At 41.2% G+C, this 24,856-nt stretch overlaps 1 protein-coding gene across 25 annotated transcripts in view; it reads right to left on the bottom strand.

The window, feature by feature from the left end:
* Positions 1-24,856, bottom strand: part of LOC122554240 (receptor-type tyrosine-protein phosphatase F-like) — a 465,745-nt gene that overhangs the window by 276,027 nt on the left and 164,862 nt on the right. The window lies entirely within an intron of this gene.

Genomic DNA, 24,856 nt, shown 5'->3' with positions numbered 1-24,856 from the left:
AGGGAGAGGCTGAACAGGCTGGGGCTGTTTTCCCTGGAGTGTCGGAGGCTGAGGGGTGACCTTATAGAGGTTTACAAAATTATGAGGGGCATGGATAGGGTAAATAGGCAAAGTCTTTTCCCTGGGGTTGGGGAGTCCAGAACTAGAGGGCATAGGTTTAGGGTGAGAGGAGAAAAGAGACTTAAGGGGCAACGTTTTCACACAGAGGGTGGGTACGTGTATGGAATGAGCTGCCAGAGGATGTGGTGGAGGCTGGTACAATTGCAACATTTAAAAGGCATCTGGATGGGTATATGAATAGGAAGGGTTTGGAGGGATATGGGCCAGGTGCTGGCAGGTGGGATTAGATTAGGTTGGGATATCTGGTTGGCATGGAAAAGTTGGACCGAAGGCACTGTTTCCATGCTGTACATCTCTATGACTCTAAGAGAAACGTCAGCTCTAAAACCATAAAGATTTCTTCCTTTTAAAGATGATGCAAAGGAGATAGAAGGAACACTATGCATCAAAATTCCTAGCAGAATCTAAAACTAACTCAATAAGTCATAGGGTACTTAGAAAAAAGCAGATGTGTAAGAAGCTACATAGGAGTAGCAATTGACAAATTTATCCACTACATTATATCTTCTTAGTCATCTGCTTGTGGCATGACAGCAATATTAAGAAGTTCACCAATGGTGGAAGCCAGAGCATGTAAGTTTTAAAATTGGCTTAAGATGTCTGAGTAAGTTTATGTCGGGGTTGCCACCAGCTACGTATCATGCTACAGCCAGGAAGCAAGTAACCCCTTGCACAAACACAGAAGTAGCATACCTAATAGGTTTGAAAATACATAGGGTTTCTGGAAGTGCAGGGTCCCAAAAAGTGGAACAATATATCTAAAATGTGAAAGATTCTGATCAGCTGGTCCTCCCAACCAATTACTTCTAATGGTATAGAAGACATGTACCATCACAGAATGGATAATGGCTACAAATCCAAATGATCAGAGTCTCAGAGGAAATTTAGTACCTATGAAGATAGCATTATCCATAATCTGATTATTCTGAGTGCTATAGATTAGCATAACAAAGGCAAACTGTTCACCAGTTGAGAAGTTGATCCATTTAAGTAAATAACACAGTTGGTCATTAAATGAGTGCTTTCAAAGGCCACAGCTGGATCTTATCACATCAAATGTTTTTTAGGGAAATTACAGGTTCTGCTCCATGGAAAACAAAAAAGCACATGCATCTGCCTTTAGTGTACTTCAATTTATTGCTTTGCCTTGCTAGACTCTATAGCAACAGTAACAGAAAATAACCATCATTGGTTTAGGCTCAGCAAAGCACATTGCTTTGACTAGCAAACAGAAAAGACTCCCTAGTACTTCAAGAATAAATTATATCAGAAAGACGAGGGACACAAGCTTTAAAAAAATGTCCTTAACTGAGTTATTTGATGTTAACAAAGATATTGTGGGCAGCACGGTGGCACAGTGGTTAGCACTGCTGCCTCACAGCGCCTAAGACCTGGGTTCAATTCCCGCCTCAGGCAACTGTCTGTGGAATTTGCACATTCTCCCCGTGTCTGCGTGGGTTTCCTCCCACAGTCCAAAAATGTGTAGGTTAGGTGAATTGGCCATGCTAAATTGCCCATACTGAAGGGGTAAATATAGGGGAATGGGTTTGGGTGGGTTGCTCTTCGGAGGGTCAGTGTGGACTTGTTGGGCCGAACGGCCTGTTTCCACACTGTATGTAATCCTAAAAAAAATTTGTAGAACAAGAACAATTCTTCTCAGTATTCCTCAACTAAAAAGTATAAAGATAATGAATCTCAGTTACTTTTCAATACCAGTTATGAATACTAGAAAATGCAGCTGGGTGTTCACCAAACAAGAAAAGTGAGAACTATGTTGCCATCATTTCCAAAGAACTCATTATTCAACATCTAGTCTTGCATATGAAAATGGAGTTGGTTCTTGCTTAATTTTGCCAATTATAGGGTATAGCAGCAGAGTGGTTATTTCATTGGATAAGTAATTAATCCTGGAATTTCTTCCCTAAGCACATTGAGGGTCAACCTACAGCATGTGGGCTGCAGCAGTTCAAGAAAGGAGCTCACTACTACATACTCAAAGGCAACTAGGGACAGGCAATAAAACATGCTGAGGAGCAGGAAAATCGACGTTTCGAAACGTTGATTTTCTTGCTCCTCGGATGCTGCCTGACATGCTGTGCTTTTCCAACATCACTCTAATCTTGACACGTCATGGCAGAACCTATGGCTGCAAGCTTTGCAGTAGAGATTGTCCGCACAACCACAAATATAACTACAAATCCAAGACTCTTAATATCCAGCATCCGCAGTATCACTTCTGCCTAGTAAAAAGTGCTGGTCAGCCAGCCACACTCATGTCCCACAGGTAAGTAGAAAATGGGGTCTAGGCTAATAATCAGGAGAAATGAATTCAAATCCCACACCAGCTGCTGGGGAATTTAAATTCTGCTAATAAATTACAGATAGTATGAGATTTTAAATTGCCACTTTGAGCCATCTGCACGTGCAACACAGTTGGTGCAACACGAAACACAGACCCACACAAAATTTCTCACAACTGGAACCTGTTATATATTTCACTATCACAGTGATCAAACTCACAACCAAGAGAAGATTATTTCTCTATTTCTCTTGCTTGTTATTTCGTGAGTTCTTTTCTAATAATACTGGATGTCAGGCAATGTGTGGTATTGATACCAATTGGTCATTGTGAACATTGTTTACCTCTGTTGTAGTAGGCTGCTGACATATACTACACACGCACTTTGCCTGTCACTTAATGATTTCCTGTTGTGTCTGACATCTGCCAAAGAATACTCAACACAGAAACAATACCACTCTTTCAAATACCAACATCGTCAGTACATTGTGTTTTTGCATATGTGTGTTTGTTGGTCCGAGCAGTGGCAGTGCCCATAAACACTAAATTAAGTCTAGAGTAAAACGTTTGCATCAACAAGGGCAGTCATAAAACTACAGAACCATCATAAAAACTAATGTAATACACTCATGTTCTTAAGGAAGGAAATTGGCTGTCCTTTCCTAATCTGAGTTATAAGTAACTCCAGATCAGGGAAGAAAATTAAATTCCAGAAAAATAGAACTTAGGTGTGACAAAGTGAGCTTCTGTAGACATTTCTGCTATTATATTGCATTTTTGGTCTTAAAGTTTACTTTATGCAAGTCATCTTCGCTATAATCGCATATCCTGATCAAGGTCAGCATTCAGAAAAAAAAATTAAAAATCACCTGATGACACACTGGTAAGAGCTCTCAACTAATTATCCTGAATTATTGAAGCAAACATCAAACACTTTTAACCACAATTATTCTATTCTTTCCTCCTTCCACTTACTCTTCTTATCCCTTTTCTCCTGAAGACTCAAGGACGATAAATTCTCAATTTGTGATTCCAGCAGTTGCATTGCTAATCTGTAGTCCTGCTTCAAAGGGAATCTGTGGGGTAATGTCATCAGACACCCAATCAAACAGGAACACACAGACATGTGTATTATATCTGCCTTATCTTTGGTGCATCGCTGACCAATCTATGATTTCTACTCATGGAACCAGGCAAAGTCACCCATATCCTCAGCAATATTCTCCTTAGAATCACAGAATTCTTAAAATGCAGACAAGAGATCATTCAACGCATCGAGTTCACCGACTGCCGAACAGCATCCTACCCTATACCCATAACCTCATATTTAGCATAGTTAACCCACTTAGCTTGCATACCAGGGGCAATTTAGCATAGCCAATCCACCTAACCTGCACATCTTTGGATTGTGGGAGGAAACTGGAGCATCTAATGGACACCCACAAGACTTTGAATACTGGGGCACAGCTGAATTGGAATTGGGTCAAGCAGGGGAAATGGATGAACAGGAACTTCTGCAAGTAAGAATACAGGCAGCAGAATTTTGAATATCCTCAACATTATAGAAGGTTGAATAATATCTAGAGATTGCAACAGTTAAGAGGCATTTGGTGTATGAATAGGAAGGGTTTGGAGGGATATGGGCCAGGCGCTGGCAGATGGGACTAGATTGGGTTGGGATATCTGGTCGGCATGGACGGGTTGGACCGAAGGGTCTGTTTCCATGCTGTACATCTCTATGACTCTTTTACAAATATGCAGATGATGATTTCAGGACCATTGCATGTCGGATCTCAAACAACGACGAGACAGAACACAGGAAAAAGAATGAGCACTTAGGAGCATGGTGTAAAGACAACAATGCCTCCATCAACATCAGGAAAACGAAGGAGCTGGTCTTTGACTTCAGGAAGCTGATGCAGCACATGCCCCTGTCTGTATCAATGGTGCTGAATGGAGATGGTTAAGAGTGTCAAGTTCTTGAAAGTGGTGATCACCAACAATCTACCCACATCCATGCGACAGTTTATAAATCAGAACAACATTTCTCCTGCCTCAGGAGACTAAGGATACTTGCCAATTTTTATAGGATGCTTTCTATGGTGCAGCTATATGGATACATCAAAGCGTGGTTTGGCAACTGCTCTTCCCAACACAGCAAGAAGCTGGACAGAGTCATAAACACAGCCCATTCCATCACGTAAACTGACTTTCCATCCACTGATTCTGTCTACACTTCTCACCGCCTCGGGACTGCAACCAACGTAATCAAAGACCCCTCCCACCTCAGTTATACTCTCTTCCACACTCCTCCGTCGAACAGAAGATATAAACGTTTGAATACACGAATGAACAGATTCAAGAGCAGCTTTATCTCTGCTGTTATCAGACTTTAAATGGACCTCTGAAATATTAACTGATCTCTCTCCCTGCATCTTCTTTTCAGTTGGAATATTCTATGCTGCACTCTGTTCTGTTCCCTGAAGCACTTTGTATGGTACAATCTGCCTGTATGGCACACAAAGCAACACTTTTCACTGTGTAGTCATTTCTTCTACATCATGATAGTTGCATTCCTGTCCGACCCTGCACTATACAAAAATCGCACAATGCAAATAACACTTAAAATGTTGATGATCTAACATGTAGGCAATACATGTTTTACAAGTTTACATTTTAGAAACAGCATTCCATATTCACCAGTCATGTTACAGATAACTTGCGTTAATGAAAGACGCATTATAGCAGAATGGATTGTATCTCAGTACATGTGACAATAGTAAATCAACCAATTAATCAATCATAGTTAAGCTGAAGCAAGGACCACATCAGGTGATGTGATAGAGGTGACAGTAGGCAAAACTAAATGCCTAAAAGCATTTTATTTTAAAACCTAAAACTAAGGCAGGATCTTCCTAGATAAAGTGCATTCCAATTTTGTGGGCATTTGCATTAAAACCTGTCAAAAGTCCAAGTTGCCAGCATTGGAAAGATTCAAAAAGAAAGGGAAAGTCCTTCTCAGACTCAATTTTTTAAAAATCAATCCCGTTTAACTGACAAACAATGGAACAGGCTTTTTGATTTTATTTTCATCAAAGGCTTTACACTGCTGGTCATAGGAAGAACCAAAAATATAATGCTCCCAGTCAATTCAATGAATGATTAATGTTTGGAAATGATGAGGAAGAAACCAAGGAGTACTCATATCTTTTTGGAATCTATGTTATTAGAATGAAGGCAGTTAAAACTAAATGCCTTAGGTGACTTTAGAAAGATTTGAATAATTGCACACAGTAAAGTAGGGATAACATACTATATTTAAAACCTTTCCAGAAAAAAGGTCCCATTTTTGAACATTATTTTTGGCTCTATGCCTTCAAAAGGTTCTCAATGGACTAAGAAAATAAATTCAGAAAAGACAAAAGAACAAAATCCTGTAACTTCTTAAGATAAGGCTATAGCAAGTATCTTGCTTTCACTGAAAATATGGAATACAGTATGTGGAAATAGCTTGTTAGTTTTCTGTTAGTTTTCTTTTTCTATTCATTCACCAAATGTGGATTTTGCTGGCAAGTCAGTGTTTATTGCACAGCCAAAGTGCCCTGGAGAATTAGATAATGAACTGTCTTCCTGAACCGCTGGGATCTATAGAGGTGTAGGGGTATTCACAGGACCAACAGAAAGGGATTTCCAGGATACTGAAACAGCGGTAGTGAGAGAACAGCAATACTGTTCTAAATCAGGATGGCTTGTGTAGAGAGGAACTTACAGGTGGTGGTGCTCCCATGCATCTGCTGCCCTTCGTCATCAGGGTGTCGAGGTCACAGTTTTGGAAGTCCAAGGAGTCTCGGTGAGTTGTTGTGCATCTTCTAGATGGTACTCATCATTGCCAGTGCCTTTGTGGTGAAGTAGGTGAGCGTTAAAGGCAGTGGATGCTGTGCCAAACAGGTGGGCAGCTTTGTCATGAATAATGCTGAGCTTTTTATGTGTTATTGTTAAGAGATTAGGAGATTGTCACAGTAGGGAATGGTAAAAGAACAGAATTTGTAATGCAGACCAATGAGGAAGACCTAGGCTTTTTCAAAGTTAGGCTTGAGGAAATCATGAACAAAGAACAAAACAGCCCAGGAACAGGCCCTTCAGCCCTCCAAGCCTGAGCTGATCCAAATGCACTGTCTAAACTGATCCCAATTCCTAAGCATCTGTATCCCTCTGCTCCCCACCTACTCATGCATCTGTCCAGACGCACCTTAAATGAATCTACCATGCCTGCCTCGACTACCTCTGCTGGCAATGCATTCCAGGCATCTACCACCCACTGTGTAAAGTACTTGCCGCATATATCCCCCTTAAACTCTTCACCTCTCACCTTGAACATGTGACCTCTCATTACTGAATCTTTCACCCTGGAAAAAAACTTATCTCTACCTACTCTGTCTATAGGAGAAAGTGAGGACTGCAGATGCTGGAGATCAGAGCTTAAAAATGTGTTGCTGGAAAAGCGCAGCAGGTCAGGCAGCATCAAAGGAGCAGGAGAATCGGCATTTCTGTCCATACCCTTCATGATTTTGTAGACCTCAATCAGGAGCCCCTCAATCTCCCTTTCTTCTAGTGAAAACAATCCTAACGTACTCAACCCCTCTTCATAGCTAGCACCTTCCACACCAGGCAACATCCTTGTAAACCTTCTCTGCACCCTCTCCAAAGGGTCCACATCCTTTTGGTAATGTGGTGACCAGAAATGTACACAGTATTCTAAATGCGGCCGAACCGAAGTCTTGTACAATTTTAACATGACTTGCCAGCTCTTGTACTCAATACCCCTTCCGATGAAGGCAAGCAGACCAAATGGCTTCTTGACCACTCTATCCACCTGTGCAGCCATCTTCACGGTACAATGAACCTGAATGCCCAGATCTCTCTGCTCATCAACCTTTCCCAAAGTTCTTCCATTTACAGTATAGTTCGCTCTAGAATTAGACTTCCCAAAGTGCATCACCTCACATTTGCCTGGATGGTTTGTCTTAACTTCAATGTGAGCTACAATAAAGGCAAATGAGTGGTTTTAAAAGGTGGTGGAGAGATACTTGGGTGTCATTCGCACACTTTTTAAAGTTTGCCAAAATGTCTGGATATGATGTCAACAACATGTAGACACAAAAGAGAAGGGTTTAAAGGGGGTCCTCTTTAGGGGACTTCAGGAGTAACACTATTAAGGTTGAAATGGTGGACCTTCTGTGATCAAATTATGTTCCATCATTGAAAGAAGTTCAATTGACTACATAAATTAAAAATGATCATAAAATCTCATAATACACATTATACAGTGGTCAATGAATTCTGATAGCTACAAGAGTCGATAAAGTGTGAAGCTGGAAAAAGCAGGTCAAACAGCATCAGAGGAACAGGGGAGTCTACGTTTCAGGTCGGCATCTTTCACCCGTCCTGATGAAAAGTCCCGACTTGAAACATCGACTCTCCTGTTCCTCTGATGTGCTTTTTCCAGCTCCACACTTCATCTACTCTGATTTCCAGCATCTGCAAGCCTCACTATCTCCCGTAAAGCTACAAGTCCATTCTTCTACAATTCCTGCAAACTGAAAATCTCTATTCACCATTCGTACAATTTATACTGGCCCTCATATTGTTTCAAGGCATTTGAAATTTACATATAATTACATTATTCTACTCATCCCTCTTGTGCTTGTTATAGTAGGAAATCAACACCCACATATTCATAATTTCATGTTTGTAGAATATAGAACATTACAGCGCAGTACAGGCCCTTTAGCCCTCGATGTTGCGCCGACCTGTCATACCAATCTGAAGCCCATCTAACCTACACTATTCCATGTATGTCCATATGCTTGTCCAATGATGACTTAAATGTACTTAAAGTTGGCAAATCTACTACTGTTGCAGGCAAAGCATTCCATACCCTTACTACTCTCTGAGTAAAGAAACTACCTCTGACATCTGTCCTATACCTATCACCCCTCAATTTAAAGCTATGCCCCCTCATGCTCGCCGTCATCATTCTTGGAAAAAGGCTCTCCCTGTCCACCCTATCTAACCCTCTGATTATCTTATATGTCTCTATTAAGTCACCTCACCTTACCATTAGCCCAGTACTTTGCATTCCGGTTACTCCAACCAAAGTGAATCACCTCACACTTGTCCGCATTAAACTCCATTTGCCACCTCTCAGCCCAGCTATGCAGCTTATCTATGTCTCTCTGTAACCTACAATATCCTTCGTCACTATCCACAACTCCACCAACCTTAGTGTCATCTACAAATTTCCTAACCCACCCTTCTACGCCCTCATCCAGGTCGTTTATAAAAATGACGAACAGCAGTGGACCCAACACTGACCCTTGCGGTACACCACTGGTAACTGGACTCCAGGATGAACATTTCCCATCAACCACCACCCTCTGTCTTCTTTCAGCAAGCCAATTACTGATCCAAACTGCTATATCTCCCACAATCCCATTCCTCCGCATTTTGTACAATAGCCTACTGTGGGGAACCTTATTGCACTTCAGTACGTTCTTAATGTTCTAAGTTTGAATTTGCTGCCAATAGGAAAGAGAAGCCATTGCTCAAAATACCTTGGTTATGTTTGGATAACAGTGACATATGTAGATTCAGAGCTAAGAGAGTATATTCTGGGAAACAGTTGGCTTGAAAGCACCGTATAAATTCAATTAATTCTTTTCTACAGTCAAGGGCTTACATTAAAATTGCATAGATAAGTTGTACTGAATCATTTAACTTGGGATTTTAAATTTCTATAATACTTTGGTAAATACACTCACTCTTTTAAAACAACCACTTGTATCATTTGTAAAACAACAAATAACCACCAATCTTAGAAAAAAAGTGATTTTATGGTGAACTGTGTTAACTGTAACGAATAGAAGCTTCTGTAAGAGCAAAAACTCTTCAGCAACTGCAATTAGACTATGCCAATGTGTACCTAATCATAGCATTGTCCCATAGGAATTATACTTTGACATCTTAAAGAGACACCTTAATTAAATACTGTTCCATTTTGGCAGCATTATAAAAGCAGTTTCTTTCGTTCAGATCATCAGGAAATGCTACTGAGACAGAAAGCTCCATTCATTTTGCACGTCGATACATATAAAAAGAAACGTTCCACAGTTAAGTCAGAGAAAATAGGAAATCCATTTTGTCATAAAGAATTACTAGCAACTTAATAATATATTCACCCCTATGAAATTAATCTTTTAAAAATTTCATAACCAGGGTGAACTTCCGGGTCAGAAATCGTCACAACTGAAGCAGTATAGATTAGTCCAGGAATAAATGAAGAAAGGACCATAGAGGATTAATATAGAGAGAGCACATCCTTTCTTAGTAGTATCACATTCAAAGATTTAAAGGTCCTGAAAGCTACTGAGGAAAGGTAAATGTGTGCGCAGGAGTGCAGGCAGGATGGCAGGTGGGTGGAGGGAAGTGAATATTTGGCAGATGGGCGCAGAGTGTAGGGTGGTGGGTAGAAAATGGGTACAGATGCAAGGTGGGTGAGAGGATCGGGTGGCAGGTAAGTGGACAAAAATGTACAGTAAGCTGAGGAGTTGGTTTGGTGGAGGAATTGGTTTGGCATGGGGAGATATCAAAAAGGCAGTGATAAACATGATTTAGGTGATGATAATCTTAAAATATTTTAAGAGTATACTGTAGTCAAAAGCTTGAAACATGGCAAATGTTCCTTTGCATGGACAAAACTGTTTTGCAGTTTAGGGGTCAAAGGAAAATGGTTCATTCAAGATGTGGATGGAAGATCTCAAGTCAGGAGAAAGCATTTAGAAATGATAATCTCGGACAAAGTTAACAGTCATTTGAACAACTATGAATTGATTATGGAAAGCGAGCATGGATTTGTTAAAGACAAATCCTATTTTAACTAACTGATTTTGATGAGTTTAATACAATTTATATTGACTTCCAAAAGGCTTTTGGTAATGTGCCACATAATAGCCTTACCAACAAAATTGAAGCCCATGGAAAAAAAGGGTTCGTGGAAACATGGAGACAAAGTTAGCTGACAAAAAAGGGGCGGTGGTGGTGAAGAGGTGTTTCCCACACAGAAGTAAGCTATATAATGCAGTTCTCCAGCAATTGGTCAGTATTGGGACTGTGGTTTTGTATGATATATATTAAACGCGTATACTTGGTGCAGGATGTAACTTCAAAATTTACACGTGACACAAAACTTGAAAGTAATGAGTACTGTAAAGAAGTGTTTGATAGTTTTCAAGAGGACTTCATAACATGCTGGAATGGGCAGATATATGGTGATGACATTTAAACTGGTATATTTTAATAGGAAGAAAAAAAGAGATGCATTTAAATTAAAAGGCACAATTCTAAAGTGGGTTCAAGAACAGGGAGACCTGGAAGTGTGTGTGCACAAATTATTGAAGAGGCAGACAGGTTCAGAAAGTTGTTGAAAAAAAACATATGGGAAGCTACATTTCATAAACAGAACTTTTGTGTATGTGTATATTTTGCATGAAGGAAGTCATGATGTGGAGGAGCCGGTGTTGGGCTGGGTGGACAAAGTTAAAAATCACACAATATCAGGTTATTTAAGGAGCAGTTGTTGGGAGTGATGCACAAATTTGTTTCTCTGAGACAGGCAAGAAGGGGTAAGATTAAGGAGCCTTGAATGACGAGGAGCTTCTCATCTAAAGGAAGAAGGCAGCTTACGTAAGGTGGAGGAATCAAGGATCTAGCACATCTTTAGAGGATTACAGGCTTACTAGAAAGGAGCTCAGAAATGAACTGAGGAGAGCCAGGAGGGGGCACGAAAAAGGCTTGGCAGGAAGGATTAGGGAGAACCCAAAGACATTTTATTCATACGTGAGGAATAAGAGTATGATCAGGAAGAAGGTAGGGCTGGTCAGGTGAGGGTCATATTAAGCAAAGATGTTCATAAAAGGTTGTGATATTACCTGTAGTTGAATTTCTAGGAGCTTGGTTGTCAGGTGAACTTTAACTGACAAGTTTGTATTTTGGTTACTTAGAATCTTATGTCTGCAAGCTCACCTTGCATTTCTTTGAGGAACACTTAACAGTGTGAAGGGTGAAGCTCACCGAGGCCATTTAATCTGCACAAGTGAGGCAGTTACACTGACTCATGCCAGAGAATCTGACCAGAGCAGGCATACAGGGCTGAATACAAACGTTTGACTGCACCTAATGTTGGAAATACTGCAAGCAATGGTAGAACATGGAACTTAAAAGATGCAGCTGGCGGTGATACTGGAAGGATCTTGAGGAATGGAGGGAGGAAATTGGGATGCAGAGGGGAGGGTCATAATGATGAGCACAACAGAAACAAGGAAGCATGTGGTAAGGTGCATATTTAGCAAAAGGAACAGAACGGGATAATTAGGTAGGCTGGTGAGTGAGAAAGAGCAGGTGGGTTAAGTAAGGATGGCATAAGCCTAAGGCTCAACATGGAGATGTGGATGGCTGGATTAAAGGAAGAGCAGGAGTATCAAGGGAGACAATGAAGAAGCCAACAGTCAGAGGGAGATATTGAAGCAGATCAGAGGGGATGCCAGAGGAAACACTCAAAAGTTTGCTGCCAAATTAGAACCTACAGTGATGGGGGCAAAGAGTGTAATTTAGGCAGGGAGGGAACAGGGTGAAAGAATTGAAAGAAAAAGCCAAATGAACCATGTTTTTGCTAAATTGGCTCACAAAAGAATGGCTTGCAGAGAATCCATTGTGCAAGCTGAAGGAGCCAAGATCTGCATTCCTGCACATTGCCAACAGCCAAGACTGAGGGAGTCAAAACAGAAACCAAAAAATACCACTATGCAAGCATTCCCGATCAATTCATTACACCAACACACCAACATTGTCTTGTGACTCATTAACTCTGAGAAAATCAGGAGGTCCAAGACTCCCCAGTAGTGATTCTGGTGGTGGGCTGGATATGCAGGAGCCTTCCCACAGCCCTATATCTAAATGTTAAGAATCTGGGGTGGAAGGCTGTAGGTTATAGGGCAGTATCATGGGATAATGAAATCCACTAAGAGTCAGACTGAATTAAATGCCACCTTTAGTCTAAAGATCAAGGCTAAAAATATCTTGTGTAAGTCAGAGGAAGAAAAATATCAGTCATGGTGTCGTGAGGCTGGACCTCACCACTGAACAGTGGCTACAGGGCAAGACATGAGCAGTTGCCAAGCCTCAAAAGTGTAGATTGACAATGGCAAGTTCTCAAAAGGAAATGAAACATCTTATTCCAAATATATGTTCATAGATCCAGACTTCCATACCTGATGTTTATCAACTTAACCCAAAGCTTTGTTGTACCCGAGGAGGAGGGAGAACAGAAGAAAGAAAGACAGTCCAGTGCCAACAGAACCGGAGCCCTGGGATTAAGGAAGCAGAAGTTGTGGATGATCAAGCAGTGCCTGAAAAGGGATTCAGGGTCTTCAGCGCCACTGAGCAATTTACGTTGAGATGTTGTACAAAAGGCATAGAAACCACCAAAAGTGAAAGGAATATCAGAGGTATTTTCACATGATGAAGGATGCAGACACCTGCACTTGCTGCCTCCTGTAGGCAAATCTGCATCTACACAGCTTGCAATGTGGGATGTTAGACATGACTAACACAGAAATGACTAATTGAATGACACTGTTCTGTGCTGTTGCCATTCTTTTAATCCACAGCTCTATAATTCTATGTGGGAAAAGTGCAAAAGATTGCTTCCCAGGATTTGGGCATATGTCAAGTTAAATTATCTTCAAAGAGGTATTTAAGTATATGTCATTCTTCTCAATGCGGCCATTCAAACATGGCTTTACAAAAGTTATTTCAAATTCAGATGGGATTATTCCACTTTCAAGGACAGTACTCAGACACATTGATCAGTCTGGAAAAATTTATATCTCCTACTCATTGTTGACACTTGCCTGATCACTAATTCTACAGTGTATCTACATGACTGAGTTGTGGTTAATGTGACACGATACTAGAAGTGCGCAACCCAACAGGATATTACTGGAAGAAACTGCAGCCAGCAAGAGACTGAGCAAACTATGTAATGACCCAGAGGTTCAGCACACTCATAAATCAATTTATCAGGCAAATTAACAATCCAATATAGACCTATTTTCTTCAAAGCTGAAATTCTGATCTCTGCTGTGGCTCTGACAATATAGCACTGAAAGAAACGTGGCCAACAGGTGAAATATCTTTTAAAAAAGGCAAATGCAGTCAATGGGGAATGCAGGTATAAATAATGTTTGTGACATTATCTACATTTTTCTTCTGCAGTCGATGCAAATTGGATCATTTCTGTTTCATCACTTAGAAAATAATTTAATAAAATAAATCAAAACACTGAACATCGGTTACAGAAATTAGGATCCAAATGTGGTAGTTGAACATTATAGTTGAACCATATTATTAAGAAAACTCTATTTTCACTTTGAAAATAAAGACTTAAAACAAAAGATTTATTTCTTTAGGGAGCCAAGACACCCCATATCCTTGATGAATTTGTGGTATACTGAACCATACTTTAAATGTTCCACTCTTTAAGCAACTTCTACAGTAATTGATATTTTTTCTTTCAAGCAGATTGCCAAAGAATTATTTAAATTAAATGTAAAGGTCAATTTGTATCATATGCAAAGTCTGAATTTGAGATTTGTTGATCTGTGTAGTTTAAAACAGGTATACTCACAATTCTGTCAGGGAAGATGCTGATAAAATTTTGAATGAAGAAAACAACTATTGCTGGGTGATATGCTCAATTCAAAACGTTTAACGAGAAAAACAAGCTTTTTCAAATGCCAAAATATCCCGATGTCCAGAAAAAAACATAAATGTAATTTTGATGCTAGGAACAATATATAGTGTCAGAGCAAACACCAACACTGTTTGTTTTATATAGGTCGGGTATCTTTCATCCGGAAACCTCGGGACCAACTGCTTTTCAGAAGCTAGATAATTTTGATTTTCGGATATAGCCTACCTATAGATTACCCCTGTTTTCAAACAACTTTTGTCAACTTCCACTGCTGAAAACATTGACTTGTATGATGTCTTGTAGGCACTGATCACTTTCTAAGCCATAGAGAGGTGAAGTTTTATCTCTAACTTTCCTCTTGAAAACAGACCTGGATGTTGAATTTTTGGTTTTTGCATCCATTCGGATCTATTTGGGTCTACCTGTTCGGTGAGGATGCTTTCAAAAAAACCTTCAGTTTTAAGGTCTTTTTTTGTTTTTGGACATGCAGATATAGGATATCCAACCTCTGTATGCCAACAAAGTAATTACATTATTAAAATGAAGGTAAATAAAATCTTCTCTTTGACTCCTTTGACGAGTGAATATACTTTCCAGTTGAGAACCACATAAACTAAGTAGTGCTAGCCTCGTTTACCTCACCTTGGAAGACAGTTGTACAACCACAATTGCCTTCAGGCGCCTTGGTTTTGAAGTTGGTAAGTGAAAAATGAAGTTAACCTACTTTGTTAGAAAAAGAATGGCTTGCAGCATTACATGAGAAAAAGCAAATTTCAACTGGTTCTTGCTATCGATGATGCTGATCAATGGTTGAAACCCATCTCAAATTGCAGAATTGTCATGTTTTTCTTTATCTGGATGACTGATTCTTCATTAATGTCAACAGGACGTGAGTTTCTTCATTAAATACTCCTGACAAATGTCATTTTGAACAACTCAGCAGAAGTTCTAATTCTTAACCATCTTTATGTTCCAGGGTCTAATATTCTTCTAATGACACTTTACAAATCCCTGTGAAGAATCATTTACTGATGTGTGGTTTCAAGGCAGCATCCATCTTTATAGCTGTTGGAAAATCAATGGTTCTTACAATTATTCCAGGTGAGCTTTCCGAGCCATTAATCTCTTCAAAGACTACGCTTTTTAGGTCAATAAGGCTTTAGTTCTGGATTTTACATCATGATCACAAAAGCTGTAACCTGTAAGGTAACTCATATCACAGCTTCCATGACAGTTCATGATGATAAAAGACTATCCTTTGTTGAAATAACACTCACTAATAATGAGACAATTGAGTGTGGATTGATGGTCTGAATGGCCCAACCGACAATTACCATTTTAGAATTTTTCTTGGTGCTTCCATTTTAGCATTTAATTTAAGACAAGGTGAACATTCACATCTTTTTTATATGACTGCATAATCTTAGGCAGTGTGACCAGTTTAAATGTTTTCTCTTTAAAACAAAACAATTAGAATTTAGAGTATTCTGGAAGAATTGGAACAGAGCCTGCTTTGATCCAGCTTAGGGAATCTTTACAAATGTTCTCAATTGCTCAATTATTTACTTCTACACAATTTTTGATATCTGTGCAAAATTTATGGTGGGGCTTGTGTGATAAAGTTTTCTTCCTAAAGTCTATAGTATGTTTACCTATATTCAATCCTTCCACATGATCCACCTACATCTGGCAGTTACTAATTTCCAAGGAATTAGTTGGTTTAAAGCTATTTTACTATTGTGCAATGAGATAGGATTACTTAATGACTTCTTTGTGATGGTGCCAATAGGGAGCAGTAATCATAATATGACAGAATTTCACATTCAATTTGAAGAAGAAACAGGAGTGGGTACAAGACTCGGAACAGAAATTAGTGGGAAAATTCAGCAGGTTTGGCAGCATCTGTGGAGAGAAAATCAGAATTAACGTTTCGGATCTTTCTTCAGAGTTCTGCCAGACCTACTGATTTTTTCCAGCAATTTCTGGTTTGTTTCTGATTTCCAGTATCGCAGTTCTTTTGCCGCATCTCTTCCAGCAATGCCCACCTTTGAAGTAGTTCTGCTCCTCTTTCAGACAGGATTTCCATTCCAATCTTATTTCTTGTTCACTATCATTATTTTCACTCTCATTCCTGGTGTTTGCCATAACTGTTTTCCACAGCGACATCACATTCCTTTGTGACTGCTTCTTGCTCAAAATCATCCCAAATGGATTCTAACTAATTTGAATCCATCCAGGGTCACAGGTATCTCCATGATGTTCAATGTTCCCCTGACAGCTGTTCAGCTATTCTCATATCATCCAAGGATCGACACTCAGTCTTGCATTGCCATATGCACACTCTCAATCTCTCTCTCCATAAGCAATGCCTCAAGCATGCTCAGAGCTGCCTTGCACCCCCCCAATTCCACTTCACTCTCCGGCTTATTCAAAATGGAAGTTCTGAAGGAGGTCATTGGACCTGAAACATTAACTCTGATTTTTTTCTCAGATATTGTCAGACCTGTTGAGTATTTCCAGCAATTTCAGTTTTTGTTTCTGTTTTTCAGCATCCACAGTTCTTTCAGATTTTTATGGATGGGTACAAGACTAGTATTTTAAACTTCAGCAAGGTTAATTAAGAAGGCATAAAAATAGAGATAACTAAAGTGAGCTAGCAAATTGGGTGAAGGGATAGGACAATACAAATGCTCTGACAGACACTTGTGAGGATATTTCAAAATATACAAAACAGATAAATTCTGACAAAAAAGAAAATTTCTGAGGGAAGGAGCCACCATCTGTGTTTAACAAAAAAAACCTCAAACTTAAGGAAAAAGGATGTAGTGGCATAGAAATGACATACGAAGTTCGAACCAAAGTAAGCCATTTGGCCTCTCAGTCTGCCTACCATTCAATAAGACTGTGGCTCATCTGTTCGTGTTTTTAATTCTACATTCTCATCTATGTCCCAAGAAACTTTCATCCCTTGTCCAACAAGAATGTATGTAACCTGCCTTAAAACTATTCAATGATCCCATCTCTATAACCTTGTGAGGCCAAACTTGCACAACCCTCAGAAACAAAAAATTCTTCTCATCTTGGTCCTAAAAAGGTGATCCTCAATTATAACAGTGCTCCCCCCCCACCAAACTTCTGGACTCACCCACAACAGAAAGCATCCTGAGTCAACACCACTCAGGGTCTAATATATTTCAATCAAGTCACATTTCATACTTCTAAACATCGGTGGAAACAAGCCCCATTTGTCTAAATTATCCTCATAGGACAACCCACTCATTCCAGGTCACAATCTCAATTACCTCCAATGTATTTACATTCTTTCTTAAATAAATAGATCAAAACAGCACAGATTAATGAGGATATATTCTCACCAAGCCCTATATAATTGAAGTATAACATTCTATATTTTATTCTCCTTTTCAAAGAAAGAACATTAGCCTTCTTGATTACATATTGTACTTAAACACTAACTTGTGACACTCAGATCCCTCCACACTTCAGAATTCCGCAGTCATTTTCTGTTTAAGTAAAATTCTGCTTTATTCTTCTTCTTGACAAAGTAAGTATCTTTACATGTTCCCATATTATGCTCCATCTGCCAGATGTGTCCACACTCTCAACTTATCTATATCCACTTATCTATATCCGTATGTCTTCTTCACAACATATTTTCCCATCTAACCTTGCATCTCTTTAAAAACATTTACAACAATAATCAACCAAATTTTTAAATTACCAACATCAGAAGTTATAAGCTCATGATACCTCTTTATCTTGCGAAAATAAACACTCAGCCATTGACAATACAGAACACAAAAATACAATGCTTATAACATAATAAAGCCATCAATCTTCCCTGCACCTGTGTCAACAAATGCACCCATATAATCTTTTTATGAGATTCTGGGCTTTCAGCCAAATGAATGTACCCTTGGAAAAGTAAAAGCCTGCAGCCAGGAGCCTCTTCCAGGTATTTATACTGATATACTGGGAGCTTGACACGTCACAAGGAGTTCAAAACCAGTGGTGATTTAAAGATAGAAATTTAAAGGGATGTTGCTGTGGATCCAGAGTCCTGCCCTGGCCCAGGAGATATCGTGCCCCATCATATCACTGTCATTTTTCTCACTATGGTCGACAAGCAGGAGATAATATTGTTATGCAACTGCAGACAGCATCTTTCCACATTTTCTTTTACCCCCAGAAAGTTGCTGTACATGTATGTCACTGGTTCCCACCCAAGACAGCCCTGTTCCTAACAAAGTTGCTGTACATGTATGTCACTGGTTCTCACCCAAGACAGCCCTGTCCCTAACAAAGAGTGGATTTGTGTCTCAATTCAAAAATGTCCAGTAGTCATTCAGTGTATTTCTCATGGCATCTTGGGACACTGTGGAAATGCTTGCTACTGCTAGGACTTCGCAGCACTCTTGCTCCCAGTGTCATATTTGAAGCCCAGTTGCACACCATTTCAGATACAAGCCAAAAATTGCTTCTTCAGTGGAGGGCAACCATCATCACTAAGGACTTTCCAGAAAGGAAAGCTCACGACTCACCTGGAGGTGCTGGACGATGAGGCAATAGGGTAAGGGCAGTCCTTTTTCTGATGAATATGGCAAGCAGCCACACCGCCAGACACAGATAGCTTGGAACCAGATAGCTTCCCCAGTCAGTGCTGTGACCCAGACTAAAAGGAACACTCAGCAATATAGGGAAATAATCAATGATCTTCCATGTTCCACTGTGTTAAGTTTTACCATTTTCTCCATACCACCACACACTCACAGAGCCTCAACTCACTCCAACTCTGCAACTCCACAAAACTTCACCCAGGCTCATGGACAACAACTCTCACGACTGCGTGCATTGTGTCCTCTCAACAATCTCATCCTCCCAAACTACTCAATCTTCCTGATGTAGGGCTTATGCCTGAAATGTCGATTCTCCTGTTCCTCAAATGCTGCCTGACAGGCTGTGCTTTTCCAGTACCACATTCTTTGACTCTGATCTCCAGCATCTGCAGTCCTCACTTTCTCCTACTTAATCTTTCTGCCTTCGATGCTTTCTATTCACTTACTGGCAATACCTCACCATCTCTACTGTTCATGCATCAGTACTAATTGCTATTCCATCCAATTCCATCATACTCAATCCCTCCCTTTGTCTCATTGCAGATAAAGTACCATCCCCACCTCCTAGATAATGTCTGTAAAACATCCCAAATAAAATACCGGTCATCTCCTGGCAAGTTTGATTTGAACTATGGAGGCCCAGTCCCTGGAAGAAAAACAAAGACCTCTATGCCTGCCTGGCCATGGTGCCACCCGAAGTGACTGCAATGCCCTTGCCCACAACTGACTGCTCCCTCTTCACTTGCACACCAGTTTGCACACCACTTTAGCCCTTCAACACTTTACTTTGGACTTGTATGATTTTGCCAGGTCACTTTGTGCACATGACAATGCGTGGTGGTTCAGTGGTTAGCACTGCTGCCTCACAGCGCCAGAGACCCGGGTTAGATTCCCGCCTCGGACAACTGTATATGTGGAGTTTGCACATTCTCCCACTGTCTACGTGGGTTTCCTCTGGGTGCTCCGGTTTCTTTCCACAATCTGAAAGATGTGCAGGTGAAGTGAATCGGCAATGCTAAATTGCCCATAGTGTTAGCTACGTTAGTAAATGTAGAGTATGGGATGGGTGGGTTACTCTTCAGACGGTCGGTGTGGACTTGTTGGGCCAAAGGGCCTGTTTCCACACTGTAGGTAATCTAATCTAATCGCATGCATGTACAGAGGATGACTCTTATAGCTCTTCTAACTCACTTTCCTAGCATTCATTAATTTTGCACTTGGAGACTGTCAGTTTCTCTGTTTTGCATTGCATCTTCGATACTCAATTTCAGGCTGCTGGCCTTGGTGTCTTGCATTGGTTGTTAGTGCAGAGGGAAAGGCATTTGCTTAAAACACATATAGTGTGTTTGCTATGTAAGCTGCTGACACATTCTGCATGTGGGACATTGACTTAGCACAGTGCCACACACCAAATGTCCACCCGCTTGATTGTTCTGCCTTTCCCTCTGTACTAACAACCAATGCAAGACATCAAGGCCAGCAGCCTGAAGTTGAGCATTGAAGATCCTATGCACTGAAATGCAATGCAAGACAGAGAAACTGACAATCACCAACTAAGTGCAAAATTAACGAATGCTAGGAAAGTGAGTTAGAAGAGCCATAAGAGTCATCCTCTGTACATGCATGAGATGTGCACTGTCATGCACACAAAGTGACCTGTCAAAAGCATACAAGTCCAAAATGCTGAAGGGCTAAAGTGGTCTGCAAACTAGTCCAAAATCAGGCACAATGATGTAGTGAGGCTGCTGATCTAGAACATAGAACATAGAAAAGTACAGCACAGAACAGACCCTTTGACCCACGATGTTGTGCTGAGGTTTAATCCTAATGTCAAATATAGTAACTTAACCCATGCACCCCTCAACTCTCTGCTATCCATGTGCATGTCCAGCAGTCACTGAAATGTCCCCAATGACTCTGCTTCCACCACCACAGCTGGCAATGCATTCCATGCATTCACAACTCTCTGCGTAAAGAACCTTACCTCTGATGTCTCCTTTATACCTTCCTCCTAATATCTTCAAACTATGACTTCTCATACCAGTCAATCTTGCCCTGGGGAAAAGTCTCTGGCTATTGATTCTATCTATTCTTCTCATTATCTTGTACACCTCGATCAGGTCTCTTCTCTTCCTCCTTCTCTGCAGAGAGAAAAGTCTGAGCTTATTCAACCTTTCTTCATAAGGCAAGCCTCCAGTTCAGGCATCATCCTGGTAAACCTTCTTTGCACCCTCTCCAAAGCCTCTGTATCTTTCCTATAGTAGGGTGACCAGAACTGGACACAATATTCCAAGTGTGGTCTCACCAGGGACTTGTAGAGCTGCAGCAAAACCTCGTGGCTCTTAAACTCGATCCCCCTTTAATGAAAGCCAAAACACCATATGCTTTCTTACCAATCCTATCCACTTGGGTGGCAACTTTGAGGGATCCAGATCCCTCTGTTCCTCCATTCTGCCAAGAATCCTGTCTTTAATCCTATATTCAGCATTCAAGTTCAACCCTCTAAAATGTATCACTTTGCATTTATCCAGGTTGAACTCCATCTGCCATTTCTCAGCCCAGCTCTGCATTCTGTCTATGTTGCGCTGCAGCCTGCAGTAGCCCTCTATACTATCGACGGCACCTCCAACCTTAGCGTCATCTGCAAATTTACTAACCCACCCCTCAACCTCCTCATCCAAGTCATTTATAAAAACTACACAGAGCAGAGGCCCAAGAACAGTACCCTGCAGGACCCCACTCAACACTGACCTCCAGGCAGAATACTTCCCATCTACAACCACTCTCTGCCTTCCGTCAGCCAGCCAATTCTGAATCCAGAGAGAGAAATCTCCCTGTAACCCATACTTCCTGACTTTATGAATGAGCCTACCATGGGGAACCCTATCAAATGCCTTACTGAAGTCCAGACACACCACATCCACTGCTCGACCGTCGTCGACCTGTCTTGACACCTCCTCAAAGAACTCAATAAGATTTGTGAGGCATTACCTGCCCCTCACAAAGCTATGCTGACTGCCTTTAATCACACTATGCTTTGCCAAATAGTCATAAATCCTGTCCCTCAGAATTCTGTCCAAAACTTTGCTGACCACAGACGTAAGACTGACTGGTCTATAATTGCCAGGGATTTCCCTATTATCCTTCTTGAAAAGAGGAACATTCGCCTCCTTCCAATCCTCCGGTACAACTCCTGTGGAGAGTGAGGAGGCAAACATCCTGGCCAGTGGCTTAGCAACCTCCTATCTCACTTCCCGGAGCAGCCTTGGATAAATCTGGTCTGGCCCTGGAGACTTATCAGTCTTAATGTTTTCCAAAATTTCTAGCACATCAACTTCATCAGTCTTGATCTGTATCCCAGCTCCTCTAAGTTTTCATTTACAACAAGTTCCCATGGTGAAAACCAAAGCAAGAAACTCATTTAGGGTTTCCCCTATCTGCTCAGACTCCACGCACAAGTTCCCTATGCTATCCCTGATCGGCCCTCCCTTCTCCCTGATCATTCTCTTATTCCTCACGTATGAGTAAAATGCCTTTGGGTTCTCCCTAATCCTTATTGCCAAGTCTTTTTCATGCCCCCTCCTGGCTCTCCTCAGACCAATTCTGAGCTCCTTTCTAGCTAGCCTGTAATCCTCTAAAGCTGTACTAGATTCTTGCTTCCTCCACCTTACATAAGCTGCCTTCTTCCTTTTGACGAGAAATTTCTCTGTTCTCGTCATCCAAGGTTCCTTAATCTTACCCATCTCGGAGGAACAAATTTGTGCATCACTCACAACAACTGCTCCTTAAATAGTCTCCACATGTCTGCTGTGCCCTTTCTGTGGAACAATTGCTCCCAGTCTGTACTTCCCAACTCCTGTCTGATAGCGTCATAATTTCCTTTTCCCCACAACCCTGCTACTTTTGCATTTTTCCAGAATCTGCCTGCCTATGAGATCATCAATCTCTCTACTGCTATTAGGTGGTCTGTAGAAAACCCCCAATGTGGTGGCTGTTCCCTTGCTGTTCCTAACTTCCACCCATACTGACTCAGTAGACAAACCTTCCTCAATAACCTTCATTTCTGTAGCTGTGATGCCCTCTCTGATTAGCAATGCTACACCGCCTCCTCATTTTCCACCCTCCCTGTTCTTTTTAAATGTCAAGCAACCATTCCTGCCCCTGTGAAACCCACGTCTCTGTCATGGCCACAACATCGTAGCCCCAAGTACTGATTCATGCTTTAAGTTCGTCACTCTTATTCCAGACACTCCTTGCATTAAAGCAGACACACTTTCACCGATCCCTTTGTTTCAACGCATGAGAAACCTTCCTGATTGATTGAATATATCCTGTCACTGTCCCACCTGCAACTGACCCCCTCTCAGACATGTGGCTCTGATTCCCACCTCCCTGCCAAACTAGCTTAAACCCTCCCGAATCGCATGAGCAAATCTCCCACCCAGGGCATCTGTGCCCCTCCAGTTCAGGTGCAACCCGTCCTTCATGTACAGGTCCCACCTTCCCCAGAAGGCATCCCAATGGTCCAGGTATCTGAAGCCCTCACTCCTGCACCAGCCTCGCAGCCACGTGTTAAGCTGCATTCGCTGATTGTTCCTCATCTCACTATCTCGTGGCACCAGTAGCAAACCTGAGATCACTACTCTACTTGTCCTGCTTTTCAGCTTCCAACCTAACTTTCTGCAGTTACTTTTCAGATCCTCAATCCTTTTCCTGGCTATATCATTTGTGCCAATATGTACCACGATTTCTGGCTGCTCACCCTCCCCCTTCAGAATCTTGTAAATCCGATCGGCGATATCCCGGACCCTGGCACCAGGGAGGCAACATACCTTCCGGGGGTCCTGTTCCTAACCACAAAATCTCCTGTCAATCCATCTAACTATTGAGTCCCCTACCACTAGTGCTTTTCTATTTTCCCCCCTTCCCTTCTGAGCCACAGTGCCAGGCTCAGTGCCAGAGACCTGACAACTATGGCTGTCCCCACCAGCAGTATCCAAAACGGTATACTTATTGAGGTGGTTATTATTTGAGGTGGCTTGCCACTGCCAACTTACATGGATGAAGGATCAAAAAGCAAGGTGCCAAGAGGACATGCAAGGACAGTGTGTGCTGAAGACACAGTTAGGTGATGACCAGGACTAGTAACTGGCTAGCTGCAGCTGCCAGATACTCACTCTGGCTTACAAGCTCTGAATGTGCACCACTGAGTTTTTTCTAGGGAAGGGGAGAATTGGAAATGGCAATTAAATAAGGTTTGTTAGGCTATTAGTGACATGTGCAGATATATTAGCAAGATTCTAAGTCATCATTTAAAGCTAAGGGAACAATGGAAATATTTACTCTATGTGAGACTCTGATTTATTAATTCTCACATATTTTCCCCATCTGTCGTTCCACTGTCCATGCCACATTAGGGAGGGGAAAATTCCATTCGCTGTGTCTTGAGTCTTCACTACACACACACATCATCACAAACTGTTGAATCAACTGATGGGTGAGGGGTGGTAAGGGGGCCAGTGCCCAAATTAGGTGATAAAGATTTATTCTTAAAGTATAAGAGCTGTTCCCTCTGTTAAAAATACATTCATGTGTACAAACTGCTTATGATAGTCCATCAACACTAACTTACTAAATTCACTCAAGAGAGTGGTGCAGCACCAGAAAACAATTGTGAAATTGAAGCTGGTTATAATCGCAGGTCTTTGAGGAGAAAGTGAGGTCTGCAGATGCTGGAGATCAGAGATGGAAATGTGTTGCTGGAAAAGCGCAGCAGGTCAGGCAGCATCGAGGGAACAGGAGAATCGACGTTTCGGGCATTAGCCCTTCTTCAGGAATGAGGAAAGTTGGTCCAGCAGGCTAAGATAAAAGATAGGGAGGAGGGACTTGGGGTCCTATCCCTGTCCCTCCTCCCTATCTTTTATCTTAGCCTGCTGGACAAACTTTCCTCATTCCTGAAGAAGGGCTAATGCCCGAAACGTCGATTCTCCTGTT

This window comes from Chiloscyllium plagiosum, chromosome 11 (genome assembly GCF_004010195.1).
Source record: "Chiloscyllium plagiosum isolate BGI_BamShark_2017 chromosome 11, ASM401019v2, whole genome shotgun sequence".
Taxonomy (NCBI): domain Eukaryota; kingdom Metazoa; phylum Chordata; class Chondrichthyes; order Orectolobiformes; family Hemiscylliidae; genus Chiloscyllium; species Chiloscyllium plagiosum.
Note: the sequence above shows the minus strand (reverse complement) of the source record. Positions and strands in the feature narration are given on the sequence as shown.